The sequence below is a fragment of the Cnephaeus nilssonii genome (assembly GCF_951640355.1).
Source record: "Cnephaeus nilssonii genome assembly, chromosome: 18".
NCBI lineage: Eukaryota > Metazoa > Chordata > Mammalia > Chiroptera > Vespertilionidae > Cnephaeus > Cnephaeus nilssonii.
Window position 1 is genome coordinate 1,752,563 of NC_137089.1, and position 19,264 is coordinate 1,771,826.

The 19,264-nt window shown below is 57.8% G+C and overlaps 1 protein-coding gene across 2 annotated transcripts in view; it reads left to right on the forward strand.

Moving 5' to 3' along the window:
• The window catches only part of TRAPPC9 (trafficking protein particle complex subunit 9), a 159,551-nt gene that overhangs the window by 54,936 nt on the left and 85,351 nt on the right, over positions 1-19,264 (forward strand). The gene's annotated exons all lie outside the window — the stretch shown is intronic.

Here is a 19,264-nt window from a genome sequence, read left to right on the forward strand (position 1 = left end):
TGGTTCCGGATTGCAAGTCAGACATCCCCCCGAGGGGTCCCAGATTGGAGAGGGTGCAGGCCGGGCTGAGTAATGACTATAAATGTGGTGCTTGCATGTGTATTTAAACAGAATGATTTAAATGCAATTACCATTTACTGAGGGCATCCTTGGTGTCTGGCACGTGTATGGAGATTGTTGTTCTAATTCTCACAACCACTCTGAGGGTGGTCTTCTCCAGTGAAGGTGCTGGCTCCGGGGGATGCGACACGCTCAGTCCCTCTGGTCCCTGCCCGTTGCACGGTGACATGCACCACCCTCCTGAGTTTTGTGCATTGAGCCCAAAGCCTGCCTCTCTCCCTCTCCCTCTCCCTCTCCCTCTCCCTCTCTCTCTCTTTCTCTCTCTCTCTCTCTCTCTCTGTTAATCCTCACCGAGGGTATTTTTTCCATTGATTTTCAGAGAGAGTGGAAGGGAGGGAGGGAGAGAGATAGAGTGAGAGAAGCATTGTGTGAGAGGGACACATGGATTGGCTGCCTCCTGCACGCAGCCTGTCTGGGGCCGTGGATGGAACCTGTAACCCAGGTACTTGCCCTTGACCTGGAATTGACTCCAAGACCCTGTGGTGAGCGGCCGACACTTTAACCACTGAGCACATCGGCCAGGGCAAGCCTCTTGATCCTGCTTTCCAGTCCTTGGGTTGGCCCCACCGGCCGTGGCGGTTTATAGGTTCTCGCCGTCCCTTCCAGGCGTGCCTGTCTGTCCGCCAGGCCCACTGAGCCTCCTGGGTGCTGGCTTCTTGCCCAGGCCCCGGGAGGAAAGGAGCTGGCGTGGTGGACTGCGCTCTGCAGGCCCGGCCGTGCCCAGTGCTGTCCGCTCAGCGGTGTTCTCAGCGTTTGCAAATACCTCGTCGGGGAGGGGGACAGTGAGATTTAGGGAAGGTCTGGGCCTCGCCCGAGTTCATGAGTTAGCGGTGACGGATCCAAGCTAGAATCCGGATCCCTTCTAACCTGGACCCTGAGTAGGATGGGACCCATATGCAGACTCGGAGCAGGATGTCCCAGGTGACAGACCCCGTGCCCCCAAAGGCGCGGGGAGGGTTGTGGGGGGGCGACTCCGTTCGTCGGTGGTCTGTCGCTGGGGAAGGTGGTGGGGAGCTTGAAACTGAAACGACGCAGCGTCCCCCGGTGTCGGCGCGTCTGCTGCGGTTCTGTGGGATTCCCGAGGGGCGCGTGGAGCTGTGAGCCAGGCCTGGGTGCTGCTGCGGGGGCCCCTACCGCCCGGCCTCCTGGCGCTGCCCAGCTTGTTACCTCACATCTCCCCAAAGCAGGAAAGATGATTTAATTGGAAATGCGCTCAACCTGTGAAGCTATCACCCAGGAATGGCGTAGTCATGGAAACAGTGAGTCAGTGGAAGCAGCTTCGAGGGAGGCCCTTAGGAAGTGAGAAGGGAGTGTGTCCTCAGGTTCCGGGAAGACGTCTGTCCTGGTCCTGAGGGGTCATTCTGCGCGCTGTGTGGCGAGTCTCTGAGGACTGAACTATTGTGTGACGTGGACGCAGGTTAGACACGCCCTTCCTTCAGCCAGGCCCCCAGCCCGGCCTCCCGGGCCCCGCGTCCCCGGCTGTGCCGTGCAGCCGCCTGCACCAGGCTGGTGGGCTTGCTCACAGAAACCCGGTCGGAACAGCCGTGGAGCCATTAAGGAAATGGGTCTTCTTGCTAAAACCTCCCCACAGAGAACATTCCCAGCCCGATGGTTTCAGTCATGCATTTTATGAAGCATTAAGGGAGGAATAACATGGGTTTTATGTAAACTCTTCCTTCAGCAAACTTGAGAGAGAGTGAACACTCCTAAGGGTTCTGTGGGGTCAGCATTGCCCTGGCACCAAAGCCGATGGGGAGCGTGTGGGACCACAGGTAACTGAGCACACACTCCGGGCATGTCTGTTCAGCAACATGGAGAATGTGGACCAGGCGGGGTTTCCCTGGGGACGCGAGACTGGCTTTAACATGAGCAACACAACACGTGCAGTTCTCGGGGCCAGCAGGCCGCAAAGGAGAGCGACCAGCGTCTCGGTGAAGGCTGCGGGGAGGCACCCGCGACAGGCCCGTCTGTTCCCAATAAAACTCTCCCCAGCTGAGAGCTAGAGGGACCTCCTCAGCCCCCCACCTGCCCTCCCACTGTCCGGAGAGGGGCAGCCGCCCAGGCTGCCTCCCTGGGCCACGCCCCGGCCCCTGCCCTTCAGCTGGGCTGCAGTCCCTCCCTCAGCTCCTCTGGCTCCCGGCATGTCCCCATCTCAGGGCCACGCTCGGGGCGGCCTTGCCTGCCTCCCAGGCGGTGCGAGCAGAGCCAGCGCGCCTTCCCGCATCTCCACCCGCCCCGCCCTCCCACCTCTGCTGCCATCCTGTGCTTTCCCCCTGAGTTCCTAGGGATGTCTTCATGGCCGCGGGCTGGTCCCTGCTCGGCCTGAAGCAGATCTCCCCAGATCCAGATGCTCCCCACAGCTCGGCGGCACACTCCCCGTCCACGGACTCTCTTTCATCCGGAGAGTCCTGTCATCAGCGAGGCAAGCAGCGTGTTCTCATTCGCTCAGGCCTGGCGGTGACGCCCTCAGGTGACTACTCCTGTCACTTCAGCCTTTGCCCTGGAGCCCTGGGATGCTCATGTAGGTTACATTTTAATTGCATTTATAAACGGTTACATTTTAATTGCATTTATAAACGGACCGAATGGAAGGCTCTGCTAAGAAACCTGAAGAGCAATTGTAGTTAAAACTGTTTTGCGCCGAAACCGGTTTGGCTCAGTGGATAGAGCGTCGGTCTGCGGACTGAAGGGTCCCGGGTTCGATTCCGGTCAGGGGCATGTGCATTGGTTGCGGGCACATCCCCGGTGGGGGGTGTGCAGGAGGCAGCTGGTCGATGTTTCTCTGTCATCGATGTTTCTAGCTCTCTATCCCTTCTCCCTTCCTCTCTGATAAAAATCAATAAAATATATTAAAAAAACAACAAAAAACAAAAAACTGTTTTGCAGCAAATGGCCCGTTTTGCTATGCTGTGTTACAAATGGAAACTTTCCGTGAGCCCGGTCCAGTGGCGGAACGAAGGCTCCCATCGCTGGGAGGGGAAAATGCATTTGCTCATTGACCGCTTGCGCACAGGACGGCGAGGGGGAGAGCGTGCCGAGGCCGGAGAGCCTTGGGGTCCACACCAGCGAGATTAGTGCTTTCAGCAGTGTGTCCCACTGCTGCGCTCCTGCCAGCGACCGCCCGTTGTTCAGGTGGAAATTACCCGCCGCTCAGGAAGGTTAAATAACACACCCAAGGTCAAGCAGTTACCAAGTAGAAGTTAAAATTCAGGCCCAGATATGTCTGAGTCCAAAGCTGGTGCTATTTCTTAAGTTCCCAAACTTATTATGGGATACAAAACATCCTGTATCGATTCAGGCCGTATTTATAGAGCAGCGAGCAAGCTTTCTCGTCTATCTGACCCGCAGTTTTAATCTGTAAAATGCAGATAATAGGACTTCCTCCTGGGCTGTTATAAGGAGCAAAGTGTCTGCTATTTAGCCCTGGCAGATAAGGAAAGCTTCCCAAATGGCAAATCCAGTTCAGTTCCAAATAATTTCTAATCTGTCCCGGTAATAGTTACAGGGACAGGGAAGTTCTCTCCACAAAGTTTAAGCACCAAAGCTCCAACGGAATCCTTTAATCTGCCCAACAATTTCAACACTTAATAGGAATTGAGCAGTAAGGAGTGGAGTCTGCTGCAGGGGGATTCTGGGACAGAATTCAGGACAAGGCCCGAAGGAGGTGCCTTGGGGTTCTGTGACCCTTTTAGGACTTTCCTTCCGTGATACTCAGTGTGCATCGAATCCTGTAACGTTTCGTTCACTCCATCCAGGCCAGTCCTGGGTGTGGGGGTAACGGAGCGGGCGGTCCCCTGCAGGAGACCCAGCACTGTGACCTCAGGCGATGAGAGGTGCTGGGGACGTGCAGGGCAGAGCCGGGTGGGGCCCTCCGCACTCTGGGTGGGCCGTCAGCACACGAGCCTGGCGGACGGCTCGCTGCACAGAAGTCAGGGCACCACGGGATGCCAGCACCAGCCGCCATGGTTACCCCCTGCCATAGGCTCTGAGCTCAGGCTGCGGAGGCCGAGGATTGCACCTTGCTGACGAATGCCTCCTGCTGCCTCGCCGTGTGGTCGTGAGTCCGTTTTATAACTTGCTTTGTCCGTACTGTCCAGTTTTATGTCTCAGTACGTTTTTATTGCTTCTAATATCCAGACAATATTAAAATTTCCCCCACTTGACTCCCAGATTCGATTATAACTAATTAGTCCAAACCAGCGCACCGCCCAGACCACTCAGGCGCCCGCTCTGTGCGCCGCGGAGGTTGGTTTTAATCCAGCACCATCTTCGCTTTGATGTTGCTCAGGCCCTGACAGGGAGTGAGCTGGAGACACGCACAGCACCGCGCCGGCCCCTCCGGGCTGCACGGCCAGGGCACCGGTGTTCGTCTCCCTGGAAGTTAGCGTAAGAGTGGACTCTGAGCGGGATTCCCGCGGAGGCATTGATGACTGACTCCGAGAGGGGGTGCTCTGGCCCCGAGGGCGGTTATGGGCCAGCGCCCCGCATTTCCAAACCCCAGCCCGGCGCTGTGCTCGCTTTCCGTCTTGGCAACAGCCTGTCACCTGCCGGGGTCTGCATTGGGATGGGGACACCGAGGCTGCGCAGACACTTGGTGACAGTCGACACAGCTAAGAAACGGCGTCGTGGCGCCAGGCCCAGGCTGGTCTGAGTCTGAGGTCTCCCCCCCAGTGCTGGGACCTTCCCTTGTTCCCGGAGCCCCATGTGCATGCACTGTCCCTCCCGTGGACACGGGGGCTGCGTATACTGCTGCATCTGCCCCCGCGTTGCCCACGTCCTTGGGGTAGCATGCCTTCGCCACACTGGCTGTCACCTCCTCCCTGAGCCCCAGGCGCCCTCCCGCCCCGCTGCTGTCCGCTTTCTCCTCCTTCCCCTTGGACAAGCTCCTGAGTGGGAGTCAGGTGTGATGTGTAGAAATGTCACCAGCATCCAAATGACTCAGTTAAAGAATGACTGTGTTTTCACATTAAATATCAAGACCTGTCATCTGACAGAAGGTACGAATGACAGCGAGATACAATGTTTCCGATTGGAGCCTTCGCGGGAGTCCGAGAGGCTCAGCCACAGCAGGCATCGAACGAGGGAGTGGAGACTCGGCGCCAGGCTTTCCGGAAGCGTGTGCCACAGCATCTGCCCAATAGCTATCGGGTGTTCAGAGAAGCAATCGGCCGCAGCCCCGCGACCCGTCAGGAGCAGTGCTGTGCACACGCCGTGCTTCCCTGGGAAATAGGGGGCAGGAGCCCCCCCCCCCCCCCCCCCGCCCGAAACTTAATCCAGAGAAGCACGCAGCGCCCTAGTGTCAGTTTAAACATTTCCAAACAATAAGTCTGCTGAGGCTGACTGAGTGTGAGGGTGCTCACCGGTCTCCGCCCTTCCGCTCTACAAGCAGCGGGTGCTCAGGGCTGGAGGATGGGCTGGGCTCCCTCGGCCCCAGGGCCCTCAGCGTCTTCAGTGCGTGGATGCTTGGCCTTTGCAGCCTCCGCAGCCCCGCCTCCCCGCTCACACCTTCCTCCTGCCCCTCAGGCCTTGTGGGTAAGAGCGTGACCCAGGGCTGTGGCCTCCTTTTAAAAAGTCCCTTTTTATTTTGGAATCATTCTACTAGTAAATGGACAGAAAAGCTTCCAAGATAGCAAAGTCCCCACGCCCTCCCCAGGCCCGTCTCCCAGCGCCCGGGTTCAGTCCTGGCTTTGTCAGCTCCTAGTCGTGCAGCATCAGGAGGTGACGGAGCCTGTCTGAGTCCGGTCAGACGCTGGGCGCCCTGAGTGCCCCAGGAGGGAGGGAGGCGTGGCTCCCGAGTCTGGAGACCAGCGGCCCAGCCCGTGGGTGCGGCCTCCTCCTCACCTCACTGCGCAGGCCTCCCTGTTTCTTGAATGTCCTCCACTGCACGAGCAGGCACAGGCCAGCTCACCCCATGCTGGGTACCCTCCAGGGAGAGGCCCTCGGGGGCCGACCACTGCTCCGTCCTGTCTTTCCGCGGGGCTGCCTCCCTGGGACAGGTCTTCATCTTTCCCTTTGCTCAGTGTTCTTTAGTTTTGTGTTCTGTGCTCTTGAAGAGATGTAGCTATTTTATAAAGAACCACGAAACTCATTCATGAAATAACCCCAAGGGCTGGCTTGTGGCCGGAATGTCATTACCTATCTGGTCAGGGGAGAGGAAGTTAAACCACGTCACAGCTTCACGTGGAGAGAGAGGCCTCCATAGCAGGCGCCGAGCCTGAGAGCAGGCTACAGTCCGCAGCCCCGGTTAGAACGAGGCGCTGAAACGGGTTAGGATCTGAGGCTCTAGCCTGGCCGGCGCAGCTCAGGGGTTGAGCGCTGACCTATGAACCAGGAGGTCACAGTTTGATTCCTAGTCAGGGCACATGCCTGGGTTGCAGGCTAGATCCCCCCGTGGGGGATGTGCAGGAGGCAGCCGATCAATGATTCTCTGATGTTTCTATTTCTCCCTCTCCCTTCCTCTCTGAAATCAATAAAAATACATATTTTAAAAAATCTTAACAAAAAAGAAAAGAGTCTGTGGCTGTAGGTAAGCCCTGGAGGCAGGACTGGACTCGCTTTCCTTTGGCAGACGAGCAGACAGCAGCTTCCACACCGGGGCGCCGGGCTGCGCACATTCTCGGTCCTTCTCGGAGCAGCCCTGAGATGCGAGGGTTCCGAGGCTCACTCACAGCCCTGGTTCGTCCAGTCGCACAGCGTGGAGGTGGCTTGGCCGCCTGACTCTGCGCCCTCGCCCTGCCACCCGGCCCGGCCTCGGACTGCTCCGTTAGGGTCGCAGCCATCAGAGGAGCATTTTCTTCTGAAAGCGCAGGTCCCATCCGCACAGGAAGCGTGATGGGGGAGTGTCATTTCCTCTCCCCAAGTCTGAACTTCTCCAACTTCTCGAAAAACCAACAGCCCTGCCCCAGATGTTTTAAGCTCAACTTTGCAGATTTGTATCCAAGCTTCACCATCACCTGACCCAGGTAGACTCTGCCATTCTCCAGTACGAAGCTGTTCCCAATCACGAAGGTAGGTCAGGCGTGTTGGGCTAAATTGCTGTTCGTGGTTTTTAAGCTGAGATCTGCAAGAATCTAGGCCTTCGCTCGAAGTGTGTAATTTAAATTTATTCCTGTAGGTGAGCAGCCCGATCCCCACCGCAGAGTCACCTCGGAACACACTTGGGCTTTAGATCGTGGGGCCAGGGATTTAAACACTGTTTACTTAGAACCTTCCTCCCAGCCACGCGGGAAGGGAGCCGTGTGTGGCAGGGGTCTGAGGCCTGTCCGTCGGCGGAGGTTCTGTCTCGCCCTGGCTGGACTTAAACATCATTCCTGGGAGTGGAGGGAAATGCCTAACCAGTCGTGGCTGCTAGTTGTTGTTGTCCGTGAACGTGGTGAAGGACAGCTGCTGTGACAGGCATCCCGGGACATACCGCACGTTGTTTCTGGTCCTCAAAGTGAAGGAAGTTGGTGTAAGTTTGCAGGTGTCCAAGCCGAGTCTGCAGCCACCCAGGCCGGGCGAGGCCACGAGGAGCGTGGGCTGTTGTTACAGAGGAGGGGGCGTGGCGGGGCCCAGGCCTGCTCTCCCACGGAGGTTCCCCAGAGCCTCATTCCCAAGCACTAGCAGGTGGCAGATGCAAAAGGATGGAGTTCCTCTCCCCCAGGCCAGCCTCTCACCCCCTCACCTCCGCCTGGAAACCCGTTAGCAATGTCTAGGTGACATTTATCCTTCACCAGGGAGTTATCAGTGTCACTCCCGTCCCCGGAGACGCAGCTCTGTGCTTCACGCTTGTTCTCGCTGTGACATTTCTGTTGACATTAATTCGTATTCACGTCCCGGGACCTGATCGTGAGCTTCGTTTTGTTTGAAGACGAGGCGCTGCGGCTTAGAAGGTGTGTTGGATGCCCCGGGCCACCGTGAGGGCCGAGGCAGCGACAGCGAGAGCCCGGACTCGATGGGCCCAGCGCCTGCGTGTCTGCGGTGCTGTGGTGGTGGTGGGGGGGGCTCCAGACCCAGACAGGCCTGGGCGGCAGTGACCGTGGCCGGGAGGTGTGTCGAATGGAGCAGTGCCGGCTCCGGGGGTTGGGGTGCGGCAGCCGGTCCAGGGGTCGGACGTGGAAAGGTCGTTCTCTCACTGGGCGAGAGGCTGCCCCGCCCTGGAAGAGGAAGCGCTGGGCGAGCGCTCGTGGTGGCCGAGCTCTCGGTGCAGGCGTCCAGCGCCAGGGCACCTCCCCCGGCCACCCCTCCTGCTGCACCCCTCGGTGCAGGCTCCCCCCGGCCACCCCTCCTGCTGCACCCCTCTTGCTGGTTTGCATTGGAGACACGCAGCAGGCCTCTCCGAGCCCCTGGCTCCGCGCCCGCTGCCCTCTGTTTCTACTGAGCCATTCATTCGCTGCTTCATTCATTCATTCATTCATTCATTCACTCATTGGTTCACTCAGCACCAGGAGGCAGGCTTGGATGTGATGGTCCTTCTCGGTAAACAGCCGTAACCACACCCAGAAGACCAGACATGCTCCCTGTCAGTGTCTGGTGGCCTCTGTCCCTTTATTGAAGACTGCTGGGCTGGGCTCCGGGCCAGGGTCTGGGCATCGGGGAGCCAGTCCGTCTCCTGAAGGGGTCCAGCCCGAATTAGAACCGGTGGTGATTTGACTGTGAGAGCGGTGGAGAGCCTGGTGTGCAGGTGGGAGGCTGTGTCTGCTGAGGGTCCTGGCCGTGGGGGTGTCCACAGCACCGCCTGCGCCTGGCCGCCAGCTGCCTCCCTTTTCTGCAGTGCTCCGCTTCCTGCAGGGAGCAGGCGGGTCCGCTGAGCCGAAAGTGGACCATGTTCCCCACCGCCCTTTAAAAGTTTAGCTTTACATTTTGCGGTAAAGTATACACAACATAAAATGCACACTGTCCATCACTCTTCAGGGCAGCTCAGTGGCGTTAACTGCATTCACATCGTGTGTAGCGCCACCGCCACGAACGCCCCCCCCCCCCCCCCCCGAGTTCATGATGCAGTGGCGGTGGCCAGGCCCCATGGAGGCTGGTGGTTATTTCCTCGGCCGTCCATGAAATATTTATTGAACACCTGCTGTGTATTAGGCGCTGGACGTAGTCCTGGGAGAACAGATCAGATAAGACAGGTACTGTCTCTACGGAATGAGACTCTACTAAGGAAATAAAAAACCATTCTTGGCTCAGGTGGGAGTGCACGGAACAGCCTTCCACGGAGAGGGAACAGCATGTGAAAAGGCACAGAGGACTGAAGCAACAGGGAAGTTGGCGGGAAATGACGAGCCTAGAGATTGAGTGGCAGCACACGGAGAGGAGGGGCGAGGCTGGAAAGCAGGGTAGCAGGTTGGGGCTGTCCCTGTCCCTTCATTGGGTTTTCCCTATCATAGCACCCGGACATTTCATCATTCTCAGTTCCCCTTGGATTCTGTCGGTACAGTGCCTTACAGTTCGCACAGGGCGGTAGGCCATACGCTCGAGGCAGGGAGACTGCCCTGCAGTGGGGCTGGGGTCCCAGCGGAAGTGTGGTAAGGGCTGGGGGCACCACTGTCCCGAGAAGGAAGACGGAGCGCGGCCCAGAGCTCCGGGACTGGGCCTGGGGAGGCGGCCGTGCCGGGGATCGGGCTTTCTCCTTAGCGTCCCGCGTGGCGTGGCTGCTCGCGCCTCCCTGGCAGCTGCTCCGGCTGGGCTCACCTGCAGGCCCTCTGCTCTGCCCTCTGGCCCCGCCGGGCTCAGGGGGAGATCTCCGTCGTGCCCGCATGATGTCGCGGAATGCGCAGTTCTATCTGCAGCAGCCTGCGTGCCACAGACGAGGTGCCCTGGGGGTCTAGGGTCGTCCAGGGTGCGTCCCTTATCTGCTGAGACCTTTGAACCCGCCACCGACTCCTCTGAGCCCAGCCTCCCGTCTGTATGGCAGGGAGAATCAAAGCCACACGGGACCAACGCCATCGTGTACGCACCGGACACACGACGGGCACACAGCGAGCGCCAGTGCTGGCAGCAACGGCGCTGTTCCCCTCTTGCTTCTACACTCGGGCTCGCCTGGCGCCCGCTGTCTGCTCCTCTCCGCTGGCTGTGACCTCGGGCAGCGGCCGACACAGAGGCCAGGACACACTCTGGGCTGGAGCAGGCAGCACCATCGGTGCAGTTCCCCGGCCTCACCGCACGGGGCCGCCCTTCCTCAGGGAGCGGGAGCTGGAAACAGTGCCGAGCATTTGGTTTACTTGTTAGCTCCCCGGTTACATGGGACGCGTGCTTTCCTTTGGGTCTGCAGGGGGAGAGACCTGGTTTCCTTCCTCCCGTCAGCCGAGGGGTCTGGGTGCGATTCAGAATAGACGCCGCATTACCTGTGAGACGCTGCTGATTAAAAGTGCAGACCCCTCCCCTGCCCAACGTGCGATCCCTGCGCCGTGAGCCGGAGCAGGAGGCGCACCTTTGCAGGAGGCACCGCGATGTCCGTTTGCAGGAGGCACCGCCATGTCCGTTTGCAGGAGGCACCGCCGTGTCCGCGGGGCTGGGAACAGCGGATGGAGGGTGTGGGTTGGACAGTAATTCTCCACATAGTCACTGGGGCCCACTGTGTGCACGGCGCCTTCAGCAGGGCCTGCATCCAGCAGAGGTGGCCGTGAGCGGGGGTGAGGTAGGCATGTGCGTCCGAGGTGAGCTCAGGGGGATTGGAGGTCCTGAGTGTGCGGGAAAGAGGCCGAGGAGAGCGGGAGGGGGGCCGGCGGCTGTGTGAAGTGAGGGGGCGGGCCCCCCTCCCAGCCTGGCTCCCCAGTGCCCTCTGTCGCCCGCTGGGCCAGGAGCTGGCTGAGGGAGGACTCTGCCTCTTTCGCACCAGAACTGTAGCCCGGGCCCTCGCAGGCGCTCTTTCAGCATTCCTCGACAGTTAAACAAAGCAGGGAGTCAGGGGGGGGGGGCGGGGGGGGCCCTCCGTCCTGAGGGCCAGTTTGTTCAGCTGTGAAATCACAGCCGGCCAGCCCCGGCCAACATTGCGGGGAGAGATGACGAGACCGGCCACCGCGCTGCCTGGCACATAGCGTAGTGGATGCTGATTCCATTTTCCTACGGACAGCTTGCCCGCGTTTTGACAGGGCACGTCCATTAGTCTCATGTAAAGAGAACGTGCCTCTTTTTTAAAAGAAAAATTGCTGAATTTCGTGAAAAAGGAAATTTATGGTCCAGTGCAGAAGTTGCACCTGGAAGTTCCATTCGTCGGAGGGAATTGCATTTTCCTGTGACCGGGACCCTCAGCTGCAGATGGAGGGAAGCCCCTTGATTTGGGCGTCGGCTGTCGAGTGGTGTCTTGTCTGCTGGACCCTTCCCAGAGCCATGTGCTCAGTAGTTGTCCTTGACGGTGGGTGGGTCCTTCCCCGTCCCCTCCTGCTCCCCCTTTCCTCCCCCCCCCCCGGACCCCGGAGACAGGGAAGGCTTTCGAATGGAAAAGGAGTGCTTTTCTGAGTTTTGCTGCTGCATATGGTTTTATGGACATTTTATTTGGACCTGCTTTTTTTGAGTCTCTCTCTTCCTTACATTGAAAAATTTTTAATTTTTATTATTTTTAATTCTTTATTGTTTAAAATATTACATATAGTATTACATATGTCTCCTTCCCTCCCCTCACTCCCCCATTGACCTCTCCCGGCCATCCCCACCCCTACACTGAAATTTTTGTCATTCTCTCTGCTTTCCATGTTCAGAGGGTCCAGGGTGGGGGGATGCCAGGACGAGAGTGGGGAGGTTTGCGAGGCCTCAGGTGCTGGGGGGTTGTGCGCGGCTGGCGGGGTGGTAGCAGGAGAGATGGGTGGGTGGGGGCAGGGCTGGGGAGCCCCCGGAGAATCCTTGTGCCACGGGGAGAATTGGGACGTTATCCTGGAGGGTGCTTGCAGCTGCCGAGGGGCTTCTAGCCATCGAGGTCAGGATCAGACTGGCGCTTTGGAAAAGCCACTGAGCCAGGAACGAGGAGGGTGGGTCTGACGAGTCGTGCGTGCGTTCATTCACCAGAGCCGTGCGCTGTGCCCCGCGCTCCGCACCACGCTCTGCGCGGGTGAGGCAGGGGCCACGGCAGAGGCAGTGCCGTAACGAGCTGGTGGTGACGGCGGGAGAGGGACCCCGAACCGCAGGTGTGATGCAGGGTGGTCACTGTGAGGGCAGCCGGGCGCGCAGAGATGGCCGCGGGCGCCAGGACCGCCCACCCGGACTGTTTCAGAGGGTTTCTAGGAGGAAAGACAGAGTTTGGAAGGAATTGTGGGGAGATGGGTGCTCATCCAAAGGGCAGACTCGGAGACAGACACACATACAGGGAGGGCGCCAGGGAACCTGCAGACGGCCGCCTCCAAGCCAAGGAGAGGCCTCGGAGGGAACCAGCCCTGCGGCACCGGGGTCTCAGGCTCCCCGCCCCGCGCTGAGAGGCCGGGCTTTCCTGTGGGGTCAGGCCCGGTGGAGGTTCTTTACTGCGAGCCCGAGCCAACTGCTGCCGGGAGGAGGGAGGCGTTCAACAGGCGCTCTCAGCGGGTCGGCTCCAGCTGCGGATGGAAGCCAGACCTCCGTGTCCTGCGAGCACGGCCTCTCACAGGGCTGCTTTGTTGCTGGTGTGGCCTGAGGCCACAGCCCTGCTGAGTCACGCCCTGGCCCCTCCTGAGCAGGAGTCAGGGTGTCAGGACGCCCCTCCACCTTTATCCATCATCTGCTGTCAATCTCAGCCTCCCCTAATCTGTCCCTGTGCGGTTGATTTTTTACAGCCTGAGTGTGGGAGTGAGGTGAGTCCTTGATAAATGTCATCTTCCTGGTTTGATTCCATATATCAGCCAGGAGTCGCTTACACTTTCAGCTCTGCTGTCTCTCAGGTTAGCTTTCCCTGGAGACCTGTGGTGTCCACAGAACTGAGATAAACTTGCCTATTTTGTCTTTATTGAAGTCACTGATGGGGAAAACCCACCTGCAGGAGACAGTGCCGAAGGCGCAGCTGAGGGCAGAGCCCTGCCACAGCCCTGGGTCGGGGTGGGGAATCCTTCTCCTCGTGCTCCCGTCCCAGGACCATCTCAGCCCCCCCCCTCCCTCTCATCCCTGTCCCCTACCTGTGGGTGTGGTGGGGTTTGCTCATCCCCAGACAGTCTTCACCCCTGTCAGTCTGTCCTGCTGACCTCCTCTCCTCTCCTCTGGTTCTAGTGTCATGTTGCCCAGCATGCTGCTCCGGGCTAACCCCTCTGACACAGCTGGTATCCACCCCGATGAACTCTAGACCTCAGTGCCTCACCTATGGAGTGAGGGTAGCAATGGCGGTATGCTCACATGAGGGTGTTGTGATGATTCATCAGGGTAATATCAGTAGAGAATTTGGCAGTAGTGCCTGGTTATGCTAAGGCCTCAATATATATTCACCAACCTGATCACTGCACCACTGCAACCACCACCACCATCACCACCACCACCACCACCACCACCACCATCATCACCATCACCACTATCACCACCACCACCACCATCATCACCATCACCATCATCACCATCACCATCACCTCTGCCACCACCACCACCACCACCACCATCACCATCACCTCTGCCACCACCACCACCACCACCACCACCATCACCATCACCATCACCTCTGCCACCACCACCACCACCACCACCATCACCTCTGCCACCACCACCACCACCACCACCACCACCATCATCACCATCACCTCTGCCACCACCACCACCACCACCACCACCACCATATCATCATCATCATCACCATCACTACCATCACCACCACCATCACCATCACCACCACCAGCACCATCACCATAATCATCATCACCATCACCACCACCATCACCACCACCATCACCACCATCATCACCATCATCACCACCACCATCATCACCACCATCACCACCACCATCACCACCACCTCCACCACCACCATCATCCCCACCACCATCACCATCACCTCCACCACCTCCACCTCTATCATCACCATCACCACCATTACCACCACCACCATCACCATCACCATCCCCACCACCATCACTGCCACCACCTCCATCACCACCACCACCACCTCCACCATCATCACCACAATCACCACCACCTCCACCACCTCCACCACCTCCATCACCACCACCACCACCTCCACCATCATCACCACCATCACCACCACCTCCACCACCACCACCACCATCCCCACCACTATCACCATCACCATCACCTCCACCACCTCCACCTCCATCATCACCACCACCATCACCACCATTACCACCACCACCACCACCACCCCCACCACCATCACCATCACCTCCACCACCTCCACCTCCATCATCACCATCACCACCACCACCACCACCATCACCATCACCACCACCACCCCCACCCCCACCACCATCACCATCACCTCCACCACCTCCACCTCCATCATCACCATCACCACCACCACCACCACCATCACCATCACCACCACCACCACCATCACAACCACCATCCCCACCACCATCACCGCCACCGCCTCCACCTCCACCTCCACCACCATGTGCACATCCTCATCAGAGCGTCTCGCCTGCATGTCCCACATGCCTGCTACTGCATGGCAGGCTGCTGGTGGTCAGCTGTGGCCGAGCAGCTCCTGTTCCCTCCTCTCATGCCGTCTGGAAGTCCTTTGGGGTTATACAGTGCTGTGCAGGCGTCCATGCGTACACACGTGTGTACTTGCATGTGCGTGTGGGTGGGTGTCTCATAGAGGCCTCTGCTGAGGTTCCTCAGGGCTCATATTTGTGCTTCATTTACTGACTCACGTGGAACAAACGCTTGGCTGAGCTGAGCACGGAACTCATAAATATTTGCCACTACCTTGGAAGAGATGATTTATACACATTTTAATCAACACAACACCCCCTCGTGGTCGATGTTATCCTCTGTTCACTGATGAGGAATTTGAGGCCCGTCTCTAAAGCGGGAGAATAATGTTCACGTTCCTACCCGAGAGCCCAGGCGCCTGCGGTTGCTTGGACCTTCCCGGTCACCGCAGGGTGGGCGTGCCACCTGGGGCCACGCTGATGGCGCGGGGGGCCCAGGAGTGGTGGTTTGCAGGGAGCCTGTCACGGGGATGCGGGCAGAGTGTGATGAGAGGCACAGTTCCTGCCCCTGGCAGAGTGGGCACGTACTGCACCGTGCTCAGCCCCACCGGACACGCTGTGCGCCCAGCGAAGGACAGACCGAGTGGGAGCCTCACCCGGGCGCTTTCTCTGGTGGGCACAGCGGCCGTGACAAGCAACCCTCTCCCCAGTGGGTAGCTCCTTCAGCCACTGTAATCAATGGGACGCGGCTGTAAACAGTGTCTGTGAATTAACGTTCATACTCCCGACAGAGGAGGAACAGATTGTACCGGTGCATAGAAAACCCAGCACAAGATGGGAATGCCGCTGCCCACGTGCTCACTGTGCCATTCATCTTGTCCTCGCGCTGGGAGTGCGCCGCGCCAGGAGCCGCGAGGCGAAGGCGGCATTGTTGGAGGCGAGTCTCCGAGCGGCTGCTTGGCGCTCTGTGGATTGCAGCGGGGCAGCCGGAGGCACGGACAGAGAGGAAAGCCTGTTGGAGGCGCCTCCCGGGGTCGGGGTCAGGGTCGGGGTCAGTGCAGACGTGCGCGACACGCTGGGAGGGGGCTGGCAGGCATGCCGCCCGAGGGGCTGTCCCTGTCCTGAGCGGGGTGCGCACAGGGAGGTCATTGTGGTCCACCCAGCAGCTGGGCGGGAAGAAGCTGATGAATGACCATCCTCAGGTTCCTCTCAGGTGGGGGTCCCCTGCAGCACCCTGCGAGTTTTCCTCTCGGCCACAGAAAACTCGCCCCAGAGAAGAGTTCCGTACGTTCAAGCCGAGTCCAGAACCCGGGGTGGAGGCAGGTGAAAGTGGGTTAGTTCCCGTGGCCGGTGCGTGGAAACGGACCCTCAAAATGGAGAAGCGTGATTGAGGGAGGCCTGTTTATTACCGTGGTCCAGGTGGGCAGCGCTGAGTGCTCGGGTGGCCTGCCTCCCCCGCAGGCTGGGCGCCTTCCGTCCGCCCCGCGCCCACTCCCCTCGCCCATCGGCGTGGCCACGGGAGCGTGAGCTCCCACGGGAGGAGGGCAGGGCTTCGGCTCTCGCTCACTGCCCTGCTCCCGGGACGGAGCCAGCGCGGCACTCAGTAGGGTCCCAGTGACTGTTTCCTGAGTCAGTGGGCGACTGCGCGGCGGCGGTCTCTCTCCCGCCCACAGCCAGCCTCACGCGCCCGGCACAGGTGTGGGTGTCTGCCCACGCGTGGCCTGGGCGCTGACCCCCTCTGCTCTTCCTGGATGACGCTCTGTCCCTTTGCCTCGATCAGCTTCTGTTTTCTCTTCTGTAAAGTAACTCTCCACGGCCTTTCTTTTGAGAATCAACGTAAATAATACATATAAAATGCTCTTACAGCCGTGAAGTATTGTTGGCGATGGAGCGTTGTGTGTGTGTGTGTGTGTGTGTGTGATCAGTCACTAATTATGCTCATGTAGGCCCCAGTGCTGTTCACCCTTATCACACCCAGAGATCAAAACAACTCTGACAGCGTGAGGAAGGCCGGCTCTCTGATCTCCCATCCTCCCGCTGCGGAGTTATCAAGCTCTGAGTACGCATTGTGACCCTTTACAACAGAGGAAGGGAGACAGCGCGTCTTATCTCTCAGCCAGCTGCGCTGGGCAGTGTTGGCCCCTGCAGCTCGGCCTCCCCTCTGATTATGAGCGTGCCTTGCTGTCTCCCGCCAAGAAACCGAGGCTCTGCGTGTGAGAGGTGAGCACCCACGCGTGGCTCAGCATGTGCGCAGCGCCTGCCCAGTAAAGAAAAGATCCCGAGCAGACACTGCCTAGGTCGGCGTCATGGTGGTCAGTACGGGGAGGGCTCAGATGTAGACAGCTCTTCTTGCCCACGGAGGCGCTTTGGCTTTGTTGGGTTTCTCTGCTTAAGTTCACACCGACATGTGTATTGAACTGTTCGGTATCGCCGGGTAGTAAAACATGGGACTGAAAAAGGGGAGAAGAGGTGATGTAGGAAGAAAGGAAACGTGGACATGGGGACAGAGATGGGAGGAAACCAGTGCTCACTGAGTGCCTGTGTTGCTCTATCGCATCTGGTTACAAAGTCACACTGGAGAGGCGTGCTCTGTCCCCCATTCTTGCTCCACAAGAAGGCGGAGGCTCCTGGGTGTCAAGTAACTTGCCCAACATCATAGAGTTTACAAACCAAGGGCCTGGTGTGTGGGAAACTATAGGGAGCTTATTAGCTATTACTTATCCGATATAATAAGAGGCTAATATGCAAATTGTCACCTCGGGAGTTCGACCGGGAGACCGGGAGTTCGATTGCTCGCTATGATGTGTGCTGATCACCAGGAAGCGGCGTGGAACATGGTGGGTGACCAGTGATGGCGGTGGTGGGGCACTGAGGGAGCGAGGGAAGGAGGAGGCGGGGAGGCCGGGAGGCGGGGAACCTGATCGGCCCTGATCACCGGCAAGGCCTAGGGATCCTACCCGTGCACGAATTTCATGCACCGGGCCTCTAGTTCATTATAAAGAAGAAGAGGTAAGTAGTGGAGAGAGGCAGGCAAGAGCCAGAGCAGGAAGGTGGAAGTAACATCTTTAAAGGAAACTTACAAGCTCAAATTAATTCTAAAATATCAGAGTGGTTTTTAAAAAATATTTTAAAAAATTGATTTCAAAGAGGAAGGGAGAGAGAGAGAGAGAGAGAAACATCAGTGATGAGAGAGAATCATTGATCAGCTGCCTCCTGCATGCCCCCCACTGGGGATTGAGCCTGCAACCCCGGCATGTGCCCTGACTGGGAATCAAACTGTGACCTCCTGGTTCCTAGGTTGATGCTCAACCACTGAGCCACACTGGCTGGGTGATTTTTGTTATTGTTTTGTTTTATAATAGTTTTAAGTAGAGTTGGTTTCTAGGAGCATGCCTTTTAAATGGAGATGCTTGCATTGGCTTGAATATAAGTCGAGCTGAAATATGTGTGTGTGTACCCAATCATGTGCACACACCTTCCCCCTGCACACATGCCTACATAGTGCCGTGGACACGTTTTCCTAGGTTAGTGTAGGATTTAGTTCTTCACAAGCCCTCCCCGGAAGCTGCTGGCATGCATGGCAGACGGGCACGTGTCTGGTGGCCCGCACAGCTGCCCCTTTGCATGTACAGCGTGCGGGACCTGTTTCCTAAGGAGGGAGAGGGTGTCCGGAAAGTCCAGCATGTTAGGAGAGTTGAGTGTGCAGCATTCTCGAACACTTTGTTCTTGAAAAGGCTGTGAGCTTTATACGGGGTGTCCATAGGAAACCTGTAGGAAACATCACAGCGTAACTTTAGACACTTCACCTTCTTAAGTCAGGATGTCCGCTGTCCCTGCTTCTGTTTGAAATGATCTTAGTTCTGGCTCATGCAGTTGGAAAAGATAAAGACAGGAGAGGCACCCGGCCAGTGTGGCTCAGTGGATTGAGAGGCATCCCATGTACTAGGACAGTGATGGGCAACCTCTTGAGCTTGGTGTGTCAGACTTCGCCAAAAAACTGAGCATAACTCGGGTAGTGTGTCACTTTGAGAAAAAAACATTATTTCACAAATGTTTCATCCTCGGCATGCGGCAGCGTCAGCGGCCACGTGTCATCAGAAATGGCTACGCGTGTCAGTGCTGACACACGTGTCATAGGTTCGCCATCACTGTACTAGGAGGTTGAGAGCTCGATTCCCAGAGCGGGGCGTGCAGGAGGCAGCCAATCGAGGATTCTCTCTCATTATCGACTTCCTGTCTCTCTAAAATCAATAAAATCATATTCAAAAAAAGACAGAAGCACATGAATTAGAATGGAAGAGACAAAACTGTCCTTATTTGTGGGTGACGGGATTGTCTCTATGGACATATTAAGAGAACCGATGGGCACACTGTTAGAGTTTGTGAGAGATTTCAAGACAAAACATTGATAGCATATCTCTATTCCAATGAGAACCAGTTAGAAAATCCAGTTTAAGATATCCCCATTCATAATAGCTCCCAGTGCGCTCAGTACCTTGAACACCATCCCACAACGTATGCAAGACGTTCTGGAGGGTGTAAAAACCCCAGCGTAGCCCCGATGAAGCAGCAAACTAAGCTCTGTACCGTATTCGTGGAGGGGAGACGAAATA